Raw genomic sequence first — 12,800 nt, 5'->3', positions numbered from 1 at the left:
ATACAGCTCTGATGATGCACCTCAGGCACGGGACTCACAGCTGTTATTATTCACACAGCTCTGATGATGCACCTCAGCACGGGGCTGCCGGCAGTTATTATTCACACAGCTCTTATGATGCACCTCACGCACGGGGCTGACGCCTCATGAAAGTGCCTGTATTTCTGAGCCTCCCTTGAAACTTGAAAGAGAGGCAAATAAGTTCCCTAAATATTATAGGAGAGGATAAATTACTATTCTACCATTATTCCTTGTTTGCTTCAACAAAGTGTTTGTGGGAGAGGCGCTAGGGGGCGCACAGCGGAATGGATGGCTACCTTCTCAGCTCCGCCTGACAGCCATTAGCGCTACGGGATTTCGACAACTAAATGCCCATCAACTGATCTTTGGAACATGAAATATCAAATGGGAATGTGTTGAGGGCTCGGCGCGCTGCCTTTCCTCTGCCGAGCCTACCGACATCGCGAGTTTGCAGCGGACTGCCCCTGCCGGAGGCCGCCAGTCTCCTAAGATGGCGGCGACCTAACGGTTGCACGGACCACTGCTGTGTCGGGGAGCGTACGGTGAGAGTGCCTGCATGATCGGACTATGACGCCCCGATCGCACTGAACCCACAGCTATCAGCTCGGCACTACGCCTTTAATAAATGCAGAGGTCCGATCATAAACGCAACATAACGGCGAGCCTAGACGCTCTCCGAGATAGTCTTACAAGATGGCGGCGCCCTGACTGCCGATAACGCGGACGTGTAAACAAACACCGATGTTGATTCCGCAGTCTGAGACTAACACATGCAACATTGCTCTTTCTTGCTCCTGCACATGTGTCTGATGCTGCGCTTTTACTGATGACCAGCGCGACTTCCAGTGCCGCCGAGCCCACACTACAACGCAAGGTTCTGCAGAGTGGCGCAGCCTTAGCATGCAGTGTTCTCTGATGAAGGCTGGACGAGAGACGGTCTGCTGACCTGCCGCTGCTCTCCGACACACGGCGCCAAAGTTCACTACCATCGATTAGCCTCAATACTCCAAACCAGAGTTAGTGTGTCGCTGACAGGTTGGGAGTGGCGCATCACCGCACAACAACACGGGGACCACGCCACACCTGACCTACTACCACATGCAGTTCCCCTGCAGGCGCTACCACTGGGGTGAGTAGTGGCGGCACTTCAGCGTAGCAGATTGCCAGAGCTGCACAGAGTGGACACTTAGATCCATCATTCACTGTAACTGCACCAGCCGCGCCATCTTTCAGGACTTTGCCAGGTTGCGGTGAAGTACCATCCTTTGGCAAAATACTTACGGTAAAAAGTCACCAAATATCTGCAATACCAGTGCCAATACCGCACTTGCCAGATCTGTGTCAGACATCTTGGCAACAATGGTACGCCCGGACAGGCAACAGCAGAAACTAACTTTTGAAAACAAAAAAGCGCCCAAAAACGCAGACGAAATGGCGGCTGCTTCCACCGTCACTGAGCAACCACCGGGCAACAATATGGAAAAGATACTACTAGCGATCCAATCGAATTTGCAAGACATTAATGGAAAGTTGGACCACCTGACGTGTCGCATGGATAACATGGCGGCTAAGCTCGAGAAACATGGCGAAAGATTGGAAGAAGCCGAGACGTGCATTTCCGCAGTCGAGGACGAGTCCCACACTACCACAAGCAGATGTGCGGGCATGGAACGAGTACTGGATGTCATAAAGGCCAAGGCAGAGGAGTTAGAAGCGCGCTCCAGGCGCAATAACGTACGCATCGCGGGATTACCGGAAACAACAAATACTGGCCGCATGGAATTGTACGTAGAGCAATTGTGCAAAGAAATATTTGGAGCAGAGGCACTGTCGCCTATATTCGTCGTAGAACGAGCTCATCGCTCACTTGCACGTCCGCCAATAGGCGCCCCGCCACGACCCATAATCGCCAGGCTATTGAATTATCGTGACCGTGATACTCTACTGCGCCTGGCACGTGAAAAAGGCACGATCAATCATCAAGAAAACAACCTTGAGTTCTACCCGGACCACACTGTAGCCGTCCAGCAAGCGCGAAGGGAATTTTCGACGGTGAAGGGGAAACTTCGCGACCTACACATAACTTACTCCATGCTATACCCAGCCAGGCTCCGGGTGATGTGGGAGGGGAAGGCGGTCATACTGCCGAACCCAAAAGCAGCGCAAGAGTTCGTTAAAAAAGTGGGAAACGGCGCGCAGAGAAGAACAACAAGACTCTGAATAAACATGAGAAGTTGATCTAGCGATGTTATCGTCTTAACAGCGGTAAGGCCTTCCCTTCTTTTATATCTGTATCCTGCTCGGATTAGTTGCTGAAGCGTGACACTATCCCAGTTTGAGGACGCTCTGACTATCCGCACCATGACACACAGGTTGATGAACGTTTTTCTTTAACGGCAGAGTGTATAATTTTGTCACGTCGTCGCTTGTCAGCACCGGACAGAAGTGCGATATACCGAAGCAGAGACTCATTCCCGAACTTGATGTATGTCATTGGCATGCTTGTGCTGTATAGCCATAAACTATGTTATGGGAGCCGGTGAACACAATATGTCCCCACCATGTTCTACACAATTATACCTGTTCCTATATTGCTGGTATAAAACGAGTTCGTTCTGTAGCGAGCATGCAGCACATAATGCCACCGTTAGTTACGATACATCAGTCGTTACCTTAAAAAGTTACTAGTTGATCTCATAATCTGCTCGACCCTATGTGCCGCCTTTAAGTATATCTTCATTGACGCTTGATAATGCTAACTGCAGTCTGGGTAGCATGTTTCAGAGACAGTTCAACACGAGTATTGAGATAGTATGTGAATGTTGGTTATCCCTGCGAAACACGATCAGAGCTGTCCACATCCATTCAGTTGGATGGTGAGATGTGCCCCAGGCGGTCCTCCACAGGGTGATCCCCAAACTCGTTATGTTATTGAAAGTTGTTCTGATGGGTAATAGGCTTCGGCAAGATTGGGTTGCTGAAGTGGGTGGGAATGGGAGGGGGCAAGGGAATGTTCAAATTCAAAGGCCAAGTTCATTTAATTATGTGATCCAACTGCCAAATGTAACTGAAACTGTACTGATATCACATGTGACAGAATGCTGTGACAAGTCCTGTAGTTTTGTTCCTGACTGCTACACACTAGTGTTTTTATACATCTATCCTTTCCACAACACAAATGACATGCAAAACCGATAGATCTCATATAAACCTCCTCACATGGAATGTTAGAGGCTTCATGCAACCTAACAAGATTAGACAGGTGTTTGCCTACCTGAATAGGTGGGACCTAGACATAGTATTTCTACAAGAAATGCACATTGCTCCTGGCACACATCAAATGGTAGGCAGGCGCTGGGCGGAATCTACATACGCCGCCAACTACTCCTCTTATTCAAGAGGAGTGATGACGCTAATCCGTAAGGGCACGAATTTCACATCGCATCAGGTAACAGTGAACCCCACTGAGAGATACGTTATAGTGACGGGCATACTACGCGGCCAGAAAATAACGCTGTACAAAAGGGGGTGGTGATGGACGGAGCATCTGAACCAATCAAACACTCCCACCCAGTCAAAAGATCTGGGTTTAAAAATAACACTGGCTAAAGTTTACGGTCCCAATATGGACGCCCCAGAATTTTTTCAGGAAATATGGGAACACATGCACACATTGGTAGGCACACAGATCATATGGGGAGGTGACTGGAACGTAACACTAGAAGATAAGAAAGACCGCTCCTCAAATTCCGCTGAACCGCACAGAAAAGCTAGGTCTAAACTCACGCACATATTGACTGCTGTATCCCTGACAGATCTGTGGTGACATAAACATCCCGATGTACCGGGTGCGACACATATTAACGGCACGCACAACAGTTGGTCACGTATTGATTACTGGTTAGGCACAAACAACATTGCACTATGGCTATCTGACATGAGTGTTCTTCCCAGGACACTCTCGGACCACAACCCGGTCCTGTTGAAGCTCAGGATTCCGAATTACACACTAGCCCCTTTTCACTGGAGATTCAACTCGGGTGCACTAACAGAAGCAACCTATGCGGACACTATTCTTAAAGCGATCAGGGAATACTTTCAGATCAATGCATCAGGGACGGATGACCCATGCATTCTGTTGGAAGCATTCAAAGCCACGATCCGGGGAGTGTGCATGAGCACCACAATAGGTGTCTTGAGGGACATTAGACAGCAAATAAAGAAACGCGAAAAACGCATGCAGGATCTAGAGGCAGCCTTTGCACTCACTCAGGATGTTTCAATACTGGGCGACTTAAGACAAATACATACAGAATATCAAACCTTTGTAGAGGATGAGATAAAATACCGTAACAAACCTCACGTGGCCAGATCTTTTGGGGAGGGTGGCAGGCCAAAATATGCGAGGGTAAAAGCCAGACAGCCATCCTACGAGTTAAATCGGGAGATGGCACACTACATACACTGACGCATACAGCGCCTTATATAGATCGCAAGAGATGGCTACGACGGAAGAGACTTTTTCCTACCTAGATGATGTGGCGATCGCATGGTTGTCGGATGGACAGAGGGAAAACCTAGCCTCCCCTATTACGGTAGAGGAAGTCACCGATGTGATAAAAACCCTACCCAACGGTAAAGCACCCGGCCCAGAAAGATACACCAACAAATTTTATAAACAATATGTAGACGTTCTAGCCCCTTATCTAGTCGCAATGTATGGCGCAGCGTTTGAACAGGAAGAGCTACCCCCGACGCTTAGGGAAGTAGTGATAATAGCCCTCTTAAAACCCTCCAAGGACCCAGAAGCGTGCGACTCATATAGACCACTATCACTTATCAATGTAGATTCCAAAATCCTAGCAAAAATACTAGCGATAAGACTGAACCCATTAATGACAAATCTAGTGCTCCCCGATCAGGCAGGCTTTATCCCAACACGATACACATCACACAACACTAGGACCCTATTTGCCCTATCCCATTATCTCACACCCACAACGAAGGCTGTGGCGGTGATGTTGGACGCCTCTAAGGCGTTCAATTCTATAGAATGGCGATACTTAATTACTATACTGCATAGGATGGGCTTTCCCAAGCGCTTTGTACAGTGGGTCTCCTTGATCTAAACTAATAAACGTGCCAGAGTCAGAATCAATGGGTACGTCTCGCACGCTTTCAGCATTGAACGGGGTACCAGACAAGGATGCCCACTGTCGCCCCTGTTATTCGCTTTTGCCTTGGAACCACTAGCATGTTGGATCCGACAGAAGTACAAATCATCCGCACTACAGTTCCCATCACGACCTCTTCACATCTCCTCATATGCAGATGATATGTTATTGTATGTTAGGGACCCTGCTGAACACCTGAAACCATTGCTGAGAGAATATATTAAATTTGGAGGGCACTCTGGCCTCACCATAAACTGGTCTAAATCATCCATCATTCCTCTTACCGACTCGACTACCCCACATGACACTGACTATCCCTTAGAGTGGCAAACGGATCCTGTACGCTATCTGGGAGTCTGGTATCACAGGGACCCGGAAGTAGTGCTCCGGTCAAATTATGGATGCACGATCTCTAAATTAGAGGACAAAGTGAAGCGCTGGACGACGCAACTGCCATTGTCACTTGCGGATCGCATAGCGATAGTCAAAATGAACATCTTACCTAAATTTCTTTATCTCTTTAACAACATACCTATTCATCCTCCTGGGCCGTCTTCAATCGCATCAAATCATTGGTGCTACAGCTCATATGGGCAGGTAAACGGGCACGCATAGACCTCAGAACACTAACTCTCCCATATGACAGAGGGGGCTACGCAGTGCCAGACTTCCTATTATATTATCTATGCGCCCAGGCACAATACGCAGCCTATTGGTACCATAAGATACCGTACCTAACCCACGCTGCTGTAGAAGAAGGGGATGCGAGCCCTATCCCACTGTGGGCCATTTTAACATATGTAAGACAACAACTACATGCGCAGGACATAAACACGATGGACACCAAAGCGAAAGCAAGGCGCAAGTAAGGACAATTGGCAAATAAACTGCCGCTATACGCACCAGAAATGCCGCAGCACCATCATCAAGCGTTATCGGTCACAAGCGAAAATGTAGGAATGTCGCTACTGCGCAGTATAGGCATGGCAAGAATGGGGGACCTATTTCACGACGGGAAATTCAGGGACGTCCAGGATTTAGAATATATACAGAACAAGACACAACTATTTCACTTTACTTATTATAGGCTGAAGCGGGCCTTGAAGGAACTCTTTCCCACATTCCCCAACTAATCAGACTGTCTAAATACGCTACAACTCATAATCAAAACCCAAGATTTATCTCATTTAGTGTCAAGGATGTATGCTACGGCGCAAGCAGATATACCATTCACCACAGACAAGGCTAAGACACGATGGGACACGGCACTAACACATGTGCTTATAAGTGCATTAGAATGTATGATCTAGAAATGAAAACCGCTCTCAAAACGCCACACAGCTGGTGGGCTGCTTCACTAGACATCATACTCAGATTAACGACCTTGCAGCTGAGACCTATTGAATACTGTCCTATTAGACTCTGCTGTGATAATAAAAGGCTTTGTTTCCACCAAAATAAGTATATGGTTTGACAAAGCATTTATTGTGGTTGTTGTTTGAAAGTTGAGTTCTGAGATCTTGCCCCCGACCCCAACACCATCATCCAGACAAAACAGTTGACCACTGAAAGCTGCTACCCCAAGAGTCAATTGCAGAAAGGGTGTTTATGGACCAGTTTGGAGCCATAGCAGAACAAACCCCAGGACACAAGTTGCAAATGACCTCAACCACCAGAGTTGGGGCCCAGTAGCCTGTCTGCCCTGCAGCCCCCAAATGTACCCTACACACTGAACAACAGCTCCTAGTCCTTGACTCATCATCACCGTTAGGTACAAAGTAAAACCAGTATGAGAAGTCTGGCAACAAATACAAAAGCTGAAATTACCATGAACATGGTCTTGGCTTTACACTAATAACGAGTTAGGTTTTCCAACATCTGTTGGAGACGTGCTGCTGGGCATTCTCTTAAGAACTGTTTGGACACAGTTACACAAATCGGAAAAGGGAATTTGAGGGGGAAAAGATAATCCTCAGTTAACATTACAATTAGTAAAAATGCTAGTAAGAAAAGCAGAGCATTGGGCGAATCTTAAATGTAGACCTCCAAGGATGTCATAGCGAAAACAAATTATTCTTACAAGTCCAAAACAAAGTTAAAACAACACAAGCATTCAACTTGTGCGCACATTTAGCTGTAGCAAAAAAAAAACAAGCAAACTCACCGCCACAGCCCGGCTTCAACAGGAAGCCAGGCAACCTGTGTTGGGATGGGGGCGGGGCCGGACAAATACATGAAGCAGACAGGAGTCTACCCCGCTCGTGGAGAGCCCCGCGGCCCCCGCCTGTTGCCCAGAATGACCCGTTGGCTGCCGAGGGACACGCAAGAAGAACCTGGTGAGTGGGGTGTGAGGGGGATGTGTGCGCGCGTGTGTATGTGTGCGACGGCGGGGGTGGGAGGGGTTCTCTGTATGTATGTATGTGTGCGTGCGTGCATGGGCGCTCGTGTGTGTGTCTCTGTGTATGCGCATGCGTGTGTGGTGTGTGGTGTTGGAGCTTCCCAGGAGACAGCAGCTGGCCACAGCGAGCGCGTTTGCGTGCACCTGGCCTTCTCCGATCGCCTTCTCAGAGAGGAAATGTGCGCGGCCAGGTGCTGTCTCCTGGAAAGTAGAGTCGCTCACAGTAGGTCTCTGGCGAGCAGCGCTTTGCGCTGTAATCGCCACGAGACCTAAAACGGAAGTGTTATTGCCAGAAACAGTGAATTCTGCAGCTTGTGTATGTTTTATCTGCACCTCACGGGCTCCTCACATTCCTCTCGAGAGAAGATTCTGCCTCCTACTCATGAGTGTCGTTTCAGTAACTGTTTCTGTCACGTGTTCATATTTCTTGTATTAGGAGAAAAGTGTATAAAAATACTTTGTGTAGCATTAGCATTATATACTCCAACTTGCTTTAAGGTGGATGCTCTCGTCCATTGCAAAGACAATTGTCACTTGTTAGTTTACCTGGCCTTTTGCTATTTTTGCATTAAATGTATTATAGATGTGTTGGCCTCCCGGTGTGAGATGACAAGGAAAATGACAGTCCAGTATACACTTTCTTCATATAAATCAACTAACAGTATACTGTTCTGGAGGTTCGGTCCCACAGACATTATCTCTACCTGAACGCAGACACCCTAGGAAGCATGTGCTTTTCAAACCATTTGCCCTCTGATGGGCGTCCTCGCTATTGGATAAGTCAGTATGTCCTGAATTTTAGGAGGGTTACCGTATCTAGTGCACCCTGTTAGACAGCGCTCACCTGTGGTAGTAAGATGTTAATAGGCACCTTATCACCTATGCACGGTGCAGGGCTTTGAGCTACAGAGTTCCTCACGATGTGGAGAAGATTAGGTCACATTTACCCATTTTCCCATATTTGGTCCTGATGAAATGCCAATAGATTGCTCCATGAGTACACAAGGCATGAAAGTATAGACCCCAGCTTACAAGCAGGTCCATAGGTGATCAACACTTTCACACAGTGATAGGGGCCATTAGTTCCTCAATTTCTCTGCCACTGTTTTTAATCTCAACATGGACTAGGAAGATCACATTAACTATATTGTAGCAACTGGTCGATAGTTGATCTTATATTCAGACTTTCACCAATCTCACATCCTATGACACAACATCCTCTGTCCTACTATGCTCATCTGGCGTACTTAATAAAAGATCTTTGACAAAATGCCCTCTTGTGGTGCCCGCCAGGCATTGTAGCGCCGGCCTGGTGAGGAGTATAGCCCAATGATGAAGCATGTCACCTTCAGGTGAGTGAACGCAACTTGTCTTAAATGCACATGCTTCCTAGGGTGTCTGCGTTCAGTTACAGATAATGTCTCTGGGACTGAACCTCCGGAACAGTGTACTGTGGTTTGATTATGTTTTATTTTAACAAGTGTACATAGCAGATATTGGCGCTTGCTTGTTTCACAAAAATTATCGGATACCTGCTTCGGTGCGCACTTCTTACAGACGAGTATGGGGTTATCATGTTGCTGCTACAAGCTCCTTACCTGTGCGAGTTATCGGGAACGATGCAGGAGCAGACCCAAACCAGCCACACGTGGAGATCAATGACAAATACTGAAGAATTAACAGAGCTTCCAAGCTGGTGACCATTACTTAATTGACCCTGAAAATAAAAGACACGTTTTAGTATTCTGGTGACTCATGACCATAAAAAATAAAGATTATAAATTCAATATTGTGTCAAATACTTAAAAAATTGAACTGGATGTGCTGAATCGGATGTTGCCCCAGGTCATGCGTGACACCTTCCACCACTATTGCTTATGGGACTGGTAGTTTTGTTTTTCTCATTAAAAGGATGGGCTCTAAAGTCCCAGTGTTCTAAGGGATGCTGGTAAAAATCAGAGGCCTGACGGAGGGTGAAGCATGACATGGCTCTTCTTAGCAGTGAGAGGACTGGCAGTTCCCCAGCCCTTCCATTCTTTGACCTACAGAGGCTTTTCAGCCGTTCATATTTTTTTGCAACGACTAAGAAACTTTTATTGCAGCTTCTGTCAACTGAAGAGATAAAACGCCTGGGCGTGTTTCATTAACTACTGACAAACATGAACAATCAAGAACATGAGTTTCTGGAAAACTATCAAGCACCCAATCAGAATCAGCCACTCTTCACACCCAGGAATTGCATGTGGTATAAGAGGAACACTACATCGAATCAAAGCTCACTTCTCAGGGATGTACTGAACTGCCTGCCTCATGGCACACTTAGCCAGCTCTTCACCTCCTCCTCCTCAAACTGTTGACCAGCTATCAGGGCAAATGAGCCTGCAGCAAAGCATCGCTGACTTGATTCCACACCGGGACAGGCAAGGTGGTCAACTCCATACTCCTCCAAGTCAGCAAGCACTCTGGTCGAGCCAGTCCTAACCCCACATGAATGTTCCCCATCACAACTATTTTAATAGTACTAAGTTATGTTTCTGCCAAATGTACGAGTCAAAAAATTAAAGGCTTTACATGAAGTGCTGAAAGAGAAATCATTAAGTTTTTCAATATTTCTGAGTCTGCCACAGTACACAGGAGCATTATTTCTCTACAGCAGCAAATCATGTATGCGCCTTGTAGAAAGCACGTTTGAATGAAACATATAAGGCATTGCAGCCAAAGATCTGTGGCGCAACATCATAGCAGAGTACAAGATAACTTGTGTTATTATTCCAGCAGAAAGAAATGCCATTCCTAATGTGTACGTCATTTTAAAGACAGTGCCAGGAAAATGTATGGTCAGTGTTTTTCTTATGCCAGTTAAAAGACTATCTCCATTAATGTGTCAGGAAATAAAATACTATGAAAAATCCTACTCTATGGCAGGGTGCTTCATGCCAGTATATTGCAGGTTACTTCCAGCATAATCTGATTTATACATACATACTCCAGGGTTCTGCCAGCTATCGGGTCTGCACACAGCAGTCTGGAGCCACTCTGGAAGGAGGTAAGCTGTTCATTTCATCTTAAGCCCTTAGGTTACATTCACAACCTGAAAGACCCGGAGAACTTTATCCTCGCTCGAACTGCACCGAGCAGATAGACGTAGCCCATCATAGGCAGTGTTGTGTGCTGGGTGATGCCTGGTATCTTATTATCGTTGGCGGGAGGATGTAGCTCTGATAGGAGCTGCTACAAGAAGAGCAGAGAAACAGGGCCACAGATCGCCACAGAGCGACAACTGCCCAGAACTGAAGAAAGAACTCTGGAACAGCAAACCTCCTACACCCTGGAGATTTTCCAGGATAAGAAAATGATGGTAATGAAATGCAAACTGCAGCATTAAGGTCACACACTACAACATCATTCCCTTTAAACCAAAGGTAACAGCCTACAAGAAAAAACTAAACAAAAAGCAACAAAACTATAAAATGCATTTCCAAATGCTGCAAAAGAGAAACAGTTAATACAAATGAAAAATATTAAACTTTGTTGGTACCTTAGTAATGTGCTTACTTCTAAGCTTCACTCCATCTGCAGCAATAACGCTCTGAAAGGAGAAATTACTGCTGTGAGTCTCAGAGTCTTCAGTATTCCTGGTCTCAGTCACGAAGAATGTGGTGTCGGAAGATAACTTTCTCTTATTTCGCTTTATAGTTCCACCAGTCACGCCATTGCTTTTAGCAGACACGCTACTGTCGGCAGCATCACAACTTCAGGCAGATCAGCAATGCGGATCTCACCACTCACATTGGGTGAATATTCAACAAGTACGGTCTCGGCTTACCAAGCAGAACAAAAGAATCGAGTCTCATAACCATACCCAGAGCCACAGGTAGCTTGCCGCCACTTGAGTGCACCCAAACACCTCAGCACTTACGCACCAGTCCCAGGGGAGACCATCTGTGAAGTCTGTGTTAACTTGCACCACTCCTGGGTCAGCAGAAGCAGCATCATGGACAGCGTCTAACACCGCTACCACAAACATTCATGAACATCCAAATCCTGGTCCCCCAAACTACCCAAAAATGTCTTTCTGGATAGGCAGCCAGCCCTGTAGTTTCTGCCTCTGTGTACTAATTTGATGCCAAAGTTGTAATTTTAAAAACACTCTTAGCAACATTACAGAGCACTTTCTGACACTATTAGCATTAAGGTTTCAAAGCAAAGGGCTGTGTTCTGTGAACTTTAAAAGATGAATGGCCCCAGACCTCTTCTGGACAATAACAAGCATTTATTTGCAATGCAATGGGTCTCGCGATTGCGAGATTTAGAGCTATTGGCATTGTAAATGACAAGGCCTTTTATTTACGTTTTAAAAACAAAAACATAAATAAAAGCAATAGTCATTTACAATGCCAATAGCTCAACCTCGTGTAAATGCGAGACCCCTTGCATTGCAAATGCTTGTATGTTGTGAGCCCTGCTGGATGCTCCGCGTTTCATTCATGCAGGGGCAGGGTTCACTTCACACCTCACGCGAGTTCAAGCATCTGTAATTATCGTGCAGATGCGGTGATTAGGATAAGGGAAAGAGTTGCCAGCAAAGGAAAGCTGATCAAGGCCACAAACCCTGCCCTGCTCAGTCTGCCACAACTCAAAGGGATACGGGGGTCATATTTCCTCTTCAGCCCATGGCCACGCCTCTGACTTGAGCTGCACCATGGTTGCACACCCCGAGGGAGTGCGTTTCCCACCTGTAAGTGGTACAATGGCACATTTTCAAAAGGATGATGGCCTCCTGGGGGGGCCAGTCGTAGTTAGAAGGCTGCGAAGCCCTGGGCAGCTGCCCACGCCTAGCGCCGGCCCTGCCAGGGTTCCTGCACGGTGGATATCTTGCCCCTTCATCTCTTATGTTACCTCTCACGTGGACTCAACTGGCATTCAAAATACCCCTGGCCCTCATTCACGTGAGGGGTCTCGCCTGAGTATGACACCACCTTTAGACAGCTGGTCTCCCGCCTCCTAGCCAGGGCGCCCCCTAGAGCTGACCTACCCCTGCTGGCCACAGAGGCACATAATCCTCTGAACCTAGTGTCCCCTTGCAACTCTGTCCTCTTGAGCTGTGTACCTGCTGTGTTATAATTTGTAATTGCTGGCAGTCTTGCTGCATTGCTTGCCATCTTTTTGTCATCTTAGCCCTGATTTATGTTTTGCTTTGCCGCTCT

General features: G+C 46.8%; 1 protein-coding gene across 1 annotated transcript in view; it reads right to left on the bottom strand.

The window, feature by feature from the left end:
- LOC144805956 (uncharacterized) overlaps window positions 1-12,800 on the bottom strand; it is a 93,354-nt gene that overhangs the window by 67,930 nt on the left and 12,624 nt on the right. The window contains exons 3-4 of the mRNA XM_078672423.1: window positions 11,132-11,182; window positions 9,192-9,310 (exon numbers count right to left, since the gene is read on the bottom strand). The gene's annotated coding sequence lies outside the window, so the exon portion shown is untranslated. The remainder of the gene's footprint in view (window positions 1-9,191; window positions 9,311-11,131; window positions 11,183-12,800) is intronic.

The sequence above is a fragment of the Lissotriton helveticus genome (genome assembly GCF_964261635.1).
Source record: "Lissotriton helveticus chromosome 1_1 unlocalized genomic scaffold, aLisHel1.1 SUPER_1_unloc_35, whole genome shotgun sequence".
NCBI classification, from domain to species: Eukaryota; Metazoa; Chordata; class Amphibia; order Caudata; family Salamandridae; genus Lissotriton; species Lissotriton helveticus.
This window is presented reverse-complemented; position numbering and strand designations above follow the sequence as displayed.